Source organism: Mustela putorius, unplaced genomic scaffold (assembly GCF_011764305.1).
Source record: "Mustela putorius furo isolate JIRA1106 unplaced genomic scaffold, ASM1176430v1.1 tig00000083_pilon_pilon_pilon, whole genome shotgun sequence".
In the NCBI taxonomy this organism is placed as follows: domain Eukaryota; kingdom Metazoa; phylum Chordata; class Mammalia; order Carnivora; family Mustelidae; genus Mustela; species Mustela putorius.
Window position 1 is genome coordinate 28,050,692 of NW_025421273.1, and position 14,482 is coordinate 28,065,173.

Here is a 14,482-nt window from a genome sequence, read left to right on the forward strand (position 1 = left end):
TTTGGTTTTCTATTATTACCAGCCAGATGCATTTGCAATTGATACAAAATTCACACACACATGCATGCACATACACAGAGGCACACACAGGAACACAACAGAGGTAGGAGTGTATTCACCCAAGGGTTAACAGCAAAAACATCTTGCCCCAGTATCTGGTGGCCTCTTCTTTATACTTTTCTGTTCTACATTAATGTTATAATCATAAAAACTATGAGCATTTTTTTTACCTCAGGAATGACAAATTTTATTTTATTATTTTTTAAAGATTTTGTTTATGTCAGAGAGAAAGCTCAAACGGGGAGCAGCAGGCAAAGGGAGAAGCACACTCCCTGTTGAGCAAGGAGGCTGCCTGAGCCACCCAGGCATCCCAGGAAGAACAAATTTTAATTTGGGGGGGGCTCTATCAGCTGACTTATTCATAAGAACAACTAATTCTTTTCCTTAAAAGGCCCTTGCCTGTGCTGAGAGAAACAGGCAAACTTAAAGATCTGGTGTAGAAGGAGGAGGGAGAAGGAGGCAGATTGGCTAGTCATTAAACCGCCATAGCGATGGCCATTCTGTTGGGATGGGAAGCTGCTCACTCAGACATTTTAAGAGGAAGAGTCAGAAGCCCCTTACACTTTGTCCATCTCCACCCCTGTTTCTTTGCTAGAAGACACTTGGGGTTTGTTTCAAGTGCTGATTTTTGCATCTTAGCATCTGTTATGGTTTGAATTGTGTTTCCTAACCCCCACCCTGTGCCCACCAAAGATATGCTGAAATACTGATCCTCAGCACCTCACAGCATAAACTTACTTAGAAATGGGGTCATTGCAGGTAATTCAAATTAAGATGAGATCAGATTAGAGCAAGTTGGCCTCCAATCCAATATGTCTGATATTCTTATAAGAAGAGAGCCGTACGAAGACACAAAGACGCACATGGAAATGCCACATTAACAATGAAGGCAGAGATTGCAGAGTGATATGTCCCTAAACCAGGGAAGATCCTGGATTGCTCACAAACAACCAGAAGCTAAGAGAAGTCAAGGAGGATTCCCCTACAGGCTTCAAAGGAAGCATGGCCCTGCTAATGGCTTGATTTCATAGTTCTGGCCTTTGGAACTATGAGACAATAAGCTTCTGTTGCTTAAAGCCACCCAGGCTGTTGTACTTACTCAAAGAAACTAAGAGCATCTTTGTTTTTGTTTCTTTCCTCAAAGATAAAAACAATTGCTAAGCATCTTTTGAAAACACTCAAATGTGTTTACCTCATTTTCCAAACAACCTTGTGGAATAGGTGAATTTGTGTATGTGTGTTGTGTGTACTTGTGTGTGTACATATATATATTTTTAATGAGAAAATGAAAGACAACCTCAGCTGTTTCTACATCATAGCACTCCTGGGATGCATCTTCATCTGTTTACAAATTCTGTCACTTGTGGGAAAGAGTGCATCGGTCTATTGCGGATGCTTAGTTCCTACGACTGGGTCTAATGGTTCTCAGCACATATTTATTCAGTGAACAACTAAAATGATTTGTCCAAGAAAGGAGGGAAGAAAGCAAGGTCATATCTACTGAACATAAGCTGTGCATCAAGACTTAACCTTTTGAACTTCTTCCATTTTTATCCCCCTACTGTTCAAGAAAGGAACTGTTACCCACAATTTACAGGTAGAGAATCAAGTGCCCAAAGGCTACACCTGGTTTGGCAAGAATTATGTAGCCTGGAAATGGCAAAAAAACAAAAACAAAACAAAACAGAACAAGTCAGTCCTCATCAAGAGCTGGTGCACTCTCAAAAATTGCTCACTGAATGCAAAATGTATAACTTTCACAGAGAGAGATTTGGAAAAATCTACCAAAATTACTTGTACATTTACCTCCGACCCAGCAGCCTCATATCTTAAAAATACACAAGCAAGTAAGAGGAAAGCACAGAGCCCATTGTATTTATAATATAGTTATAACAACAAAAGACGAAATAGCCCAAGTGTCCAACAAAAGGGGACAGTTTGAATAAATCTAGTATTAATAATGGAAGGGTCTCCTGGGTGGCTCTGTCTTTAGCTCAGGTCATGATCCTGAGGTCCTGGGATTAAGCCCCGCATCGGGCTTTCTGCTCTGCAGGAAGTCTGCTTCTCCCTCTCCTACTCCCCCTGCTTGTGTTCCCTCTCTCGCTGTGTCTTTCTGTCAAATAAATAAAATGAAATAATAATAATGGAATATCATGTACCTACAAAAAGGAATGCAAAGGATCTCCACATGTAGCCATGGAGTGATCTCCGGAACACTTCAAGCTGAAAACAAGAGGATGAATCGTGTGCAAAAGAGCTAATTTTTATTTAGATAAGGAAAATAATAAATATATGTGTATACTCATATACCTACATACACACAAACATATATTTGTATTTTGTGAATTGAAAATTAAGTGAGATGGGAGCACCTGAGTGGTTCAATCAGTTAAGTGTCCAACTCTTGATTTGGGCTCAAGTCATGATCTCAGGGTCTTGAGATGGAACCCCATGTCAGCTCCCTGCTCAGTGGGGACTCTGCTTGAGAATCTCTTTCCCTCTGCTCCCTCACGTACTCTCAAAGAAGAATGAGGAGGAGGAGGAGGAGGAGAAGGAGAGCCTGAAACTATAAAGTAATAAAAAGATTACCTATGAAGGAAGGGCAACGAAGATCGGGAAAGTAAATAAAAAGTTAGAACTCTCAGAATGCCCCTTGTTTAATTTTTTTTTACTCTAAAATTATATAAATATTTACACATTTAAAAACAAAATTTTAAAAAGACAAAAAAATCTCCACAACTAAAAAGGAAAAACAACAACAATAAATATAAATGCATTTAACTATAAGAAATCAGTGATATAACCCCCTTAGGGAAGAATGCTTTGACACTTTAAAGTATTTTCCACTGTACTTCCTTAAAGGAATAAATTCTAAGGACAACAACAACTACTACAAACAGCAAAGACATCTTAAACCAAATTCAGTAATCTTACACCAAATTCAGCAATCTTAAATCAAATTCAGTAATAATACTTGCATTAGTCGATAACAGAATAAAACAATAAATTACACTAATGTCATTAGAAAGCAAAACATGTAACAAAGAACTTCAAGCATAAAAATCAAGGCATGGACCATGTACTGCAGTCTTTGAATTAGAAATTTAATATAAACTCATGATTTTTTTTTTTAATTTCCAAAAACCAAATACTACATCTTATCCCTGTCTATTGAGTTGGCCTTGGAGCAAGGACAAGAACATGCCTAAGCATCCAGATTGTGGTCCTTGAATTCTTCACGCCCCATACACAAAGGAGCTTAGGAGAAATGCACAATGCAATGTGTGGGGCATAAAATACACAAGATGAACACTCGATAACTTGTACTGCCATAAATAATGCCACCATAAATAATGAGACCTTGACAAAAAGACAGGAGGATTGAACTTGAAAGGCTTTCCAAAGGTCACAAATGGGACTGGTCAAGCACTGAAAAGAAATTAATGACAGCAATGTGGTCAAAACACACAAATAAATAACACTACACAAATTCATAATAATAATAACAACAACCCAGAAAAACCTTACGGGTCACCTTAAATTGTAGCAAAACCACCATCTCCGTATTCTGAAACCTAATGAAGAGAAACAACTGGCATTTATCCTGCTTTTCATATACCAAATTTTTTCAGGGAAACTAAATTATTGATAATGTTCTTCCTTAGAGAAGAATTCCGGCTAATGAATGCAGAAGGAATGTTAGAAAAACCAGTGTTTTGTAACTATGAATGACAACAGATCTGAACAACAATTGTCAACAGCTGCAAAGACCACTGGGTGAGTCCCCGAGAACATTCTGGGTCTCAATCACAACACCTGCAACCACTTGTATTAGTATCTATTACTATCCTAACAAACCCCATCTAGCAACTTAAAACAGTTGTGTACCTTACCGTTCTGTAGGGAAAAGTGGGCTCAGCTGGTCTCCCGACTGCAGATGTTAGGCCAGAAGCAAAGTATCAGCCAGACTGGGCTGTAATCGGATGCTGCTCTGGAAAGACTTGGTTCCATGGTTCATTCAAGCTATTGGCCAAACAGGTTTTGGATTTGGTGCTGCCCTTGGCTCCAGAGGCCTTGCTCAGAACCCCATGTGAGGGCACACCACACCCTTGTCTGCCCGCTGTCTCTCCCACTCCCCTCCTACCTCCTTCTGTGTCTCCCTCCTGCTGCTTCTGACTTCTGCTGGGAAGAGCTCCTGTCTTCAAGGCTCATGGGATGCAACTGACCCCACCTGGGTAATCCTGGCTCCTCCTACTGGAAGGTCGGCTACCTTAATCAATCTACGAAGTCCTCTTTGCTGGAGAGTATAGCCGATTAGGGGTGGACATCTTTGGAAAGTGGGGGTATATTTGGCCTACAACCCTACTGACCAAGTTTAACTTCACGAAACTGAGACAGTTCAACCTCCTGAAAGTGATCAAATATATCCACCCATGCTGTGAGAGGATTTCATTCAAAAACGGAACTGGAGGACAGGAAATGGAGCATTTCTTGCATGTGCCTTCAGGAAAATGAAGTTTAACAGACTGACACACCGGTTTCCCCATTAACCCTGATTTATAGAAAACCGAAACATCCCTAAGCCAATGAATGCCACCAAGAACCTCCACCCATCCCTAAGTCAGTGAACTTGCTGCTTGAATGCTAGCTAAACCCTCCTCTCTTTGCACTCCTTTCCCATAAAAACAGCTTACTCCAAACCCTCCAAGACCCCTCTCTAGCTTGCCATGGTTCCTGTGACCTGAAATGCAATTCTGCATTTCCGAATAAAGTAAATTTCTGGTCATTCAAACTTGTCTCAGTTTACCTCTTTATTTAGGTGGACAATGCAATGATAGAGACAGTACATGGCATTGTCCATGGCGTCTAGATCTAGCTAACAGTTTTACAGTAAATTGGGAAGATAAAAAAACATTTTTCAAATGCCACATGGTTCAGTCAGCCAAACTGAGTATGTGGGAAATTCTACAGAGCAAATGACTCAGGATTCTCAACAACAATATGGCAGACAGAAATAAAAGGATGGTTAAACTGAGAACACTGACAACACCAAATACCCATGAAAATGTGAACAACAGGAATCCTTATTTATTGCTAGTGGAATTCAAAATGTTATAGCCATTTCGGAAGATGTTTTGGCAATTTCTCAAAAGTAAATATACTCTTACCATATGGTAAGCAATCATACTCATTGGTATTTACCCAAAGGAGTTGCAAACTTATGTCCATAAAAAAAAAAAAAAAACCCTACATATGGGCATTCAGAGAAGCTTATTCATATATGCCAAAACTTGGAAGCAACCAAGATGTCCTTCAGTAGGTGAGTGAATTAAATAATTCAGCACTAAAAAGCAATGTGGGCAAAGCACACAAACAAATAACAGCTCATGAATTCATAATAACACCAACAACAACCACCAAGAAAAATCTATTATTCAGCTCTAAAAATATATGATCTATCAAGCCATAAAAAGACATAGACGAATCTTATATATACATTATATAAGATATATATATATATATACACACATTATATATTGCTAAGTGAAAAAACCAATTTGAAAATGCTTTTTGTTTCTGACTATATGACATTCTGGAAAAGGCAAAACTATAGAGATGGTTAAAAAAAAAAAAAATCTGTGGTTGCCAGAGATTGGGGTAGTGGACAGCGATGAAGAGATAGAACAAAGATGATTCTTAAAGTAGTAAAAATACTCTGTATAAAACCAAAATGATGAGTATGTGTCATTATACATTTGACCAAACTAATAGGCAGTACAACACCAAGAATGAACCAGAAGGTAAAGCATGTCTTTGAGTGATTACAAAGTGTCAATGTAGGTTCATCAACCATAACAAATGTACCACCCTGTTGAGGGTATAGATAATGGGGAAGGCCATGCGTATGTGGGGCACAGGGAGTACATGAGAAATCCCTGTACCTTCTTCTCAGTTTTGCTCCAAGCCTAAAACTGCCCTTAAAAAAAAATAGTCTCAGTCTTATCATAAAATAAAATTTAAAAATTATTACAAAATAAAATTTTAAAAAATTCTAAATATAAATAAATAAGAGGGTGGGAGGAGGTAATGGCTGTAGATTATGAAGATGTATGCAACAAATTAATCAAATGCAATGGGTGGGCCATCTTCAGATCTTGATTTCATCAAACTAACTGTAAATATACATTTTTGAAACATGTTAGTAAAACTTGAAGGCACATTGATTTGAGATGGTAATAATTATTGTTTACTTTGTTGGTTTAAAGTTGTGGGGGTTTTGTGTGTGATATTGTGGGTTTTGGAGAGGTTTTTATTTCACTTTGTTTTGTTTTGTTGTTTAACTTCTGGTTTGTTGAAGACACATTACAAAGTATTGATCGGGTGAAATGACGTGACGTTTAGAGTTCGTTTGAATATCCAGAGAGAGATAAAGAAGAGTTGTAAGAAGACATAAGCAAAACAAGATTAGCAAAATCTTTTTTATTATTAATATTGAGGTATAACATATAAAATTAGTTTCAGGTATACAACATAATGATTTGATATTTATATATACTATAAAATGATCACCACTATAAGTCTAGTTACCAAACATGACCATACAAATCTTGGCCATGATCCATGACAAATCTTCATACTTGTTCAATCTGAGTGGTAGAAAAACAATTCACTTTACTCTTCACTTTGTGTATGTTCGAAGATTTTCTAGACAAGATGTCCACTATATTTTGTCACTCCCAAAGCCACATAGATGACTAGAGTTCTACAGCAGGAATGTCACATCAAATCCTTTGGCTCTACCTTCATAAACTATCTCAAATAAAACCATTTCTCAATACAATCTTGTACATGCTCACTTACTGTAATAGTCATCTGCTGATTCTCCCCTTACTCTTCACTGTTTCCACAGAACAGCTGGAATGATCTTCTCTCTCTATTTTTTAAAGATTTTATTTATTTATTTGAAAGAGAGAGAGCATGATGGGGGGAGGAGCAGGAGAGGGACAAGCAGACTCCATGCTGATCATGGAACTCAATGGGGGGCTAGATCCGATGACCCCAAGATCATGCCTTAAGCCTAAATCAGGAGTCAGATACTTAACCAACTGAGCCCCCAAGCAGCTCTGGAGTGATCTTTCTAATACATAAATCACATTGTGTGCCATACCTCTTCTCAAGCCCTCCAAAGGCTTTCTACTACACATCAATGAAGGTGAAAGTCTTACCAAGGCCTATAATGCCTTATGGAATATGGCCTCTTTCTTTCTCCCAGATTTATTTATCTATCATCCATGCTTTCTTGGTTTAATACTCTTTAACTATCTGGCCTCCTTATTTGTTTCTCAAATAAATCAAGTCCTCTCCTGCCTCAGGATCTTTGCACATACTATTCTCTCTTCCAGGAATATTCTTCCCCCCAGTTCATATCTTATTCTCTCACTTTCTTTAAGATTTATTTGAAATATTGACCCCTCAGAGAGCTCTTTTTTGACCATTCTCTCTAAAAGAATGCTCATCGCCCTTCAAATCCCCCTGCCCTACTTGATTTTTCAACATAGTGATCACTATTTATGTGATGTTATTTTTATTATGAATCTCCCGTACATGATAAATATAAGCTTCATGAAGATAAGAACAATATTTGGCTCAAAATTCTGTCCCTTGCATGTCGGATGGAGCCCAGTGCTCAAATATTTATTCTTTGAATGAATATCAACCAAATGAGACTTAGAATATAGGTCCTTTTTGGGGCACCTGGGTGGCTCAGTGGGTTAAGCCTTTGTCTTCAGCTCAGGTCATGATCTCAGGGTCCTGGGATTGAGCCCCATATCAGGCTCACTGCTCAGCAGGGAGCCTGCTTCCCCCCCATCTCTCTGCCTGCCTCTTTTTTTTTTTTCTTTTAAGATTTTATTTATTTATTTGACAGACAGGGATCACAAGTAGGCAGAGAGGAGGCAAAGAGAGAGGGGTAAGCAGGCTCCCTGCTGAGCAGAGAACCTGATGCAGGGCACGATCCCAGGACCCTGGGATCATTACCGGAGCCAAAGACAGAGGCTTTAACCCACTGAGCCACCCTGGCACCCCTCTCTGCCTACCTCTTTGCCTACTTGTGATCGATCTCGATCTCTCTCTCTCTCTCTCTCTGTCAAATAAATAAAATAAAAATCTTTTACAAAAGAAAAAAGAATATAGGTCCTTTTATTCACAGCCACACTGTCCAGTCATTTTCCTTCTTCATGTCTTTAGTCTTTCATTTACTAATATTCAAGTAACCTAGAACATTTTCAGTGTCTTAAAGCAAGGGATACATGTTAAGACACATACTACTCCTCAAGTGAACTTAATGTCTTTCTGGAGCTAGAGAACCAAAGAGAAAATAATTCATTACCTGGAAAATTCTCAAAAGATGGCTTTCTTATAGATATGTTTTCAAATTCCTTGTCTAGAGCATGAAACTGTAGAAATTCAAGCTTTCCTTTTTATTGGGAGGCCAAGCACCCAAGGTTCACTTAAGTGGAGTATCATAGTCAAATGCGATATTAAGTCTTAATCGCTCAGAGAAGGAAACACTGCTTTCTCCCCTTGGCTCATAACCTTAGGCAAAATCCCAATTTACTTTAAAATGCACAAACAGTTCATGGTTCACTTTTCACCAACCTGTCCCTGAGCTTTGTATTCTTGCTTTGTACTTTCCCTTTGTATAAACCCTCTGATTATTTTTATCCACAGGCTTATCACCCTCACCCAGCTTTTAGTTTTTAGCAGAGACATTTTAAGGTATACTTGAAATTAAGCTTTACATTGGCACTGAAATTGGCAGACATGAGATCTAAAGAATTGTATCCCAGATTTGCTAATACTTTCATTTTTACTTCTCTGCAAGCTAACCAATGTAAGCATATATATTCTAAAGCAAATGCATGTATTTTCATTAGTTTAGTGTCCTCCATGACTTCCAATCACTGAATGGCAAGAAAGCGTCTACAGTAAGTCCTATGTTAAAGCAAAGGTTGCTAGAGAAAAAGCAGGTTTTCAGAGATACTAGTTTGGAATAGTGTTGCCACAGACATGCAAAGTTTACTAAATATTTTTCTTTGTCCCTCACCTCAACCTTCCAAAGAAAGTGATTACTCTCATTTCACAGATGAAGACCAAGTTTAAAGAGAAATAACCTATTCAATGTTGGAGGGGTCATTGAGAGGATATGACCACTGGTTGACCCACAAGCTGGACCTGGGCAATGGGAGGCCCCTCACCCTCTCCCCTGTCCTTGGAATTACCTTCTGCCCACAGTTCCCAAAGTAGGAGCTGTTTTCAAAGCTGCAGCCTTGGGAGAGGAAGGTATTCTTGAGAACATCTGGACTATGTACACGCAGTTAAGGCCTCTATAAACTTTAGATATTTAGGTGGGTGGGTGTGGAGATCTATATTTCTTGCAACTATCCAAGACAAGCCTTGTATGTAAGTTCTCTTGCTTATTAAGCCTGTCACCTAGAATATTCCATTCCCGGTATTTTCAATGGGATTTACCCTACTGTCCTTTTTACCAAGGGTTAGAGGAACATGACTGTGGCCAAGGGACTGACAACTCTCTATTCTCCTGACCATAGTGATTAGTTTGGGGACCCAAATTTGGTGGGTCTTATGGAATTATGGTCTCTTTCTCTGAGATCACAAGCTTTAGGGAAAACTAAGCCAAAGTTATCTCTGGCAAATCTCCTGGGTCAAATCTGGATGATATCTTTCAATGTGAAAAGGCTGGCCAACAGAACCAGGGTTAGAGGGAAAATGATATTGCATTTATTTGCTGATGCGAACTTGAGCTGAATTTCTGGCCAATGTTTCTGGCCAGAGTGCCAGTAGACTAGACTCAAATCCAGGTCCTCCAAGAGTCAGTTCTCTCTTATAACTACACCCACGCAATCCTAGCCTTAAAGGATCATAAGAGTCCATGTCATGGGTTTTTTCTGGTCACTCAGAGGTTTTACCTCTATACTTTGGTGCCACAAAGAGCTGGTTTCAAGGGCTGCTGCAGCACTTACCGGGTCTATGATCTGGGACAACTTACCTGACCCTGTTCTCAAAAGCATTATCACTATAATGAGAATATATGTAACGGGAGGACCTATCTCATAAAGCTGTTACTGTCTGTCCAACATCTAACTTGCACATGGTGAACACTCAGGAGATTATAGCATCCATAATTATCATTCACTACTAAATGAGAGATCTTTAACGAGATAAGGTAGAGAAACAAGAACCTTTCAGAGACCCATATGTAAAAACAATTCAGTAGAATGCACAGATGACTTTTAGCAGCGTCTATCACATAGATTTGCAGGAAAGGGAATGAGAAAGCCAGGAATTCTGGGTTTTATTGGAAAACTGACTCAGTGCTTCTGATACTAACAACTTGTATGAAAGAAAAGTGATGTAATGAGGGATAATAAAAAAAAAGTTAATATGTACTGAGCATCAGCCGGGTGTCAAGCGTGTCCTAGGCACTATCGTAAACAAGACATCATTTAATCCCTACAGACATTCTGTAAGGAACCAGGCATTATGACTCCCACTCTATGGATCTGAAAAGAAAAGCTATGAATGGAATGAATGGAAACACACTGCTAGTAAGCGGAACTAGGATTTACCAACAGTAATATCCGGTCTCAGATCCGTGTTCTCTTGCCCTAGTATGCCACTCATAATGGGTCAGTATAACAACCCCCGTGTATTTGGAAAACACTTACGTTCTCCCATAGATGTGGAAAGACATGCCTTCTTCCCAGATCATAAACTCCTACAGCTATGCCTACTATCTCACCTCTAAAAGAAGGGGACCCAACACCTTAAGTCATGAAACCAAGGGAAATCTTATGCTTATTGTATCGCCCATTCCAGATGCCCCATCTTCTCCCCTAAAACTCCTTCTTGACTCTTGACTCTGAATTACCAATAAATTGAGTCATTTTCTACTAGAGCCAGAATAGAGTTAACATCAAAAGGTCTGGACTATTTCCAGATTTTTCATTTACCATCTGTGTGATTAAGGACTTTCTCCAGCTCCCTGTCTATGAAATAGGAACAATACTTGCATATTCACTTTTATCTAGGTAGTGATTGTAAAAAAAAAAAAAAGCCCCAGAGAGAACCAACCATAAAACGAAATAAAAACTGCAAACATGATTACTTGCTTTGCTCTATTGTGCTCATTGTCTTTTCCTTCATCCTTTCAATATAAATTCCTCAGGAAGAAAACAGTATCTCTCCTTTTTCAGTTCCACTGCCTGGCCCCCTGCTGTATGCACAATTGGAATCTATTGATTTATGAACCTTTCACTAAATCTAGAATACCACTTCTTTCCAGTTCCTTGGTCTCCAACACCAACCTCTTAAGATTGGGGAAGCAGTTATAAATGAGGCTTTATAACAACCTAAAAATAACTTCACAGCATCCGCAAAGAGCCTCTTCATTGGTTACAACATGTTCTGCCACCCTTTCACTGTGCAGAAATGACCATATCAAAAAGCTCTGTAGTGAAAGACTGTGGATGTGAGGAAGTACACAGTATTTTTAGCACATGCCCTATTCCAACAGCAAAATATCTTGAAATGTTCATGGAATGCGTAGCTGTCTTGGAATGGACTGCACCATCAAGTAGAGTTCACTGTCATTATTCTTAGTATCGTTCCCCTCCAAACATTCATCTTCTTCACCCTGAAAGAGGCTTGGCCTTAGCTACTTGCAAACACTGTAAAATAAAAACAACTGCTTTCTCTGTTTATTAAATTCTCCAGGGTCTTGTTTTTTAGGCTATGTCCCAAGAAACCAAAAATATGTTAGGGAGTCAAATAAATTTTGGAAATGTTGCACCTTTCAGAACCTTCTTGGAAAGTCACAGTGTGTTCATTTGCATATTTAAAATTCATAATAGACCTGCTCTAAAGGAGTCTTTTAATTTAATTTAACATAATTCTTCCCTTTATGGACCTTGTTCAGGTAACACTAAATAATAGTAAAGAATTACTGTTCATTTTGTTAAGCGTAACACTGTCTATAGTGGGTGCCATAATGAGCCCCAATGAGCTACCCTGATCCCCTTCAGAAATTCAAGATTATTCCTTATGCCACTGGGAGTACTGCCAGCTGCCACCTGCTATGCACCCTCTCCAGAACTGCCTTCAAATTGCTTTTGGCTGAAGACAGACACCCACTTCCAGGTTATATCCACTTCCTGGGAACAGGAATATGGAGCATCACAGGAATATAAAGGCCAAACTTTCTCCCCCAGACTCAGGACAACTGAGAAGTGCCCAGCTTTATAACTTTCCATGGGGGCCAGCAGATCCTTTATAGAACCTACCTGTCAGCTCACTCTGGCTTCTTTTCCCTCCCTCCTGTAGATGCTAATCCTGAAAATCCTAATAAGCTTTCTGCTGGCTACTCCTCATCTCAAGAGTTCACTTTCCAGGGAAGCAGACCTGCAATAATAGCATGTGGAATTTTTATTTTATTTTATTTTATTTTATTTTATTTTATTTTATTTTTTTACCCATCTGGAGATAAACCCTGAAGAATTTAAGGAAGAGATGATATGATGTTTCACGATTGCAAAGGAAAATAATGTGTACAAATTGATGGAAAAGGATTGGCAAAATGTTAAAAATTGTGGTGACTGAGCAATGAGCACATAGAGGTTCTTTGTAAAAATTGTTTTTTGGGGGCACCTGGGTGGCTCAGTGGATTAAGACTCTGCCTTCAGCTCAGGTCATGATCTCAGGGTTTTGGGATGGAGCCCTGCATGTGGCTCTCTGCTAGGCGGGGAGCCTGCTTCCCCTTCTCTCTCTGCCTGCCTCTCTACTTGTGATCTCTCTCTCTCTGTCAAATAAATAAAATCTTTTAAAAAATTGTTTTTTGTATGTGTTTGAAATTCTCTATTATTAAGTATTTAATATTTAATAATATTTAATATTAAAATAATTTAAAATATTAAATATTTAATAATATTAAAATATTATTACCGAAGCTTCCAGAGAATCCTCTTTTCGAGTAATACTGCTATCATCTAAAAAAACAAAAACAAAAACAAAAAAACACTGCGATCATCTCGGAACAGATCTGATGCTCTTTTGGTCTTAACTAAGACCTACATAAACCCGGAGAGTTTCCCTATCACTTCCTATGGCACAGAATAATCCACTGACTCTGGATCAGAGTTCCTCAGATGGGCCTCATTAACGTTCCTGAAAAGGTCACAGATGCTGATAAACAGCCAGCTCTGACAACCAGATGCAGTAGCTAGAGAGGCTTGGAAATCAATTGTTGCCTGATGATAGACCCACCCTTCGAGGTTACCTAAATGTGCAGAGCTAGTGGGACTGAAAATGCCCTCAGGCATAGGGAAGAGGGTGGAATGATGTAGAAAAAGCCTCAGGACACCAGACCAAGATAGCAGAACCAATTAAGCATCTGAGCCACCACTTGGACGGCTGGAAACCGGAGAGTGTAATTACTTCTCATCTGGAACATTAGCCTTTCCTTGAAATCCTGGGAAATGACCTGGGGGCAGCTCCAGGGGACTTTATAAATAAAAAGTAGAACACGATTCTTTGCCTCTCAGACCTGAAGAGCCCAGAATGGAATTGTTAGCATCTCATCAACAGGAGAATAATACTATTAATGATGGAAGGCAAACCAGGCGGCTATTAGGGTTTTTTTAATCTCCTTAATTAAGACTCCCTTTCTTGGAGTAGCCTAAAGTGTTCAGCTCCTGTTCACCAAGCCATCTGCTCTGCCTGCAGTTTCTCTCCCCTCATTTCCTCCCAGAGGAATCTTTAGAGCTTCGGGACACGAGGAGACCTGCCTGGAGCTGGATTTGCATCTCTAACTGAGTCTATTTTAAGGTTTCTTTTGTGAACCTAATGGCTATGTCCTGTCATTTCCTACTTTCAGCGAGGGTTTGTGTCTCCTCTGAACACTGAGGAGAGCTCAGTTCTCCCCCAGGGTTTCTTTTTGACGTAGACAGACACTCGCAGCCATAGAAACCATCTGGCATGGCAACATGTGATAAGATCTTCACCTTCATCCTTCAGGGTCAGGAGGAAACAGGTTGCTCCAGAACCTTCTCTGCAGCCTGTTTTCACAGACAAGTCCCTCACTCAAGAGCACCTTCGGGCCAAGAGTTGTGTAGTCTCTGCCTTGTCTTCACTGATCCTCTGGTTTATCAGACCCTCCGTGACCCTGTGCCTTCCTCCTTCCTGAACCCACAGTTCACCTTCCATCAGGAGCCATGCTGGCTTCTTGGCAGCTCCTAAACCTGCCAGTCACATCGCCTCCCTTCTTTGCACTTTGCACTTCTGTTCCCTTTCCCTGAAACGTTCTCCTGGTCACTGTTACTTGGTTGGCTCCTTCTTGTCATTTACA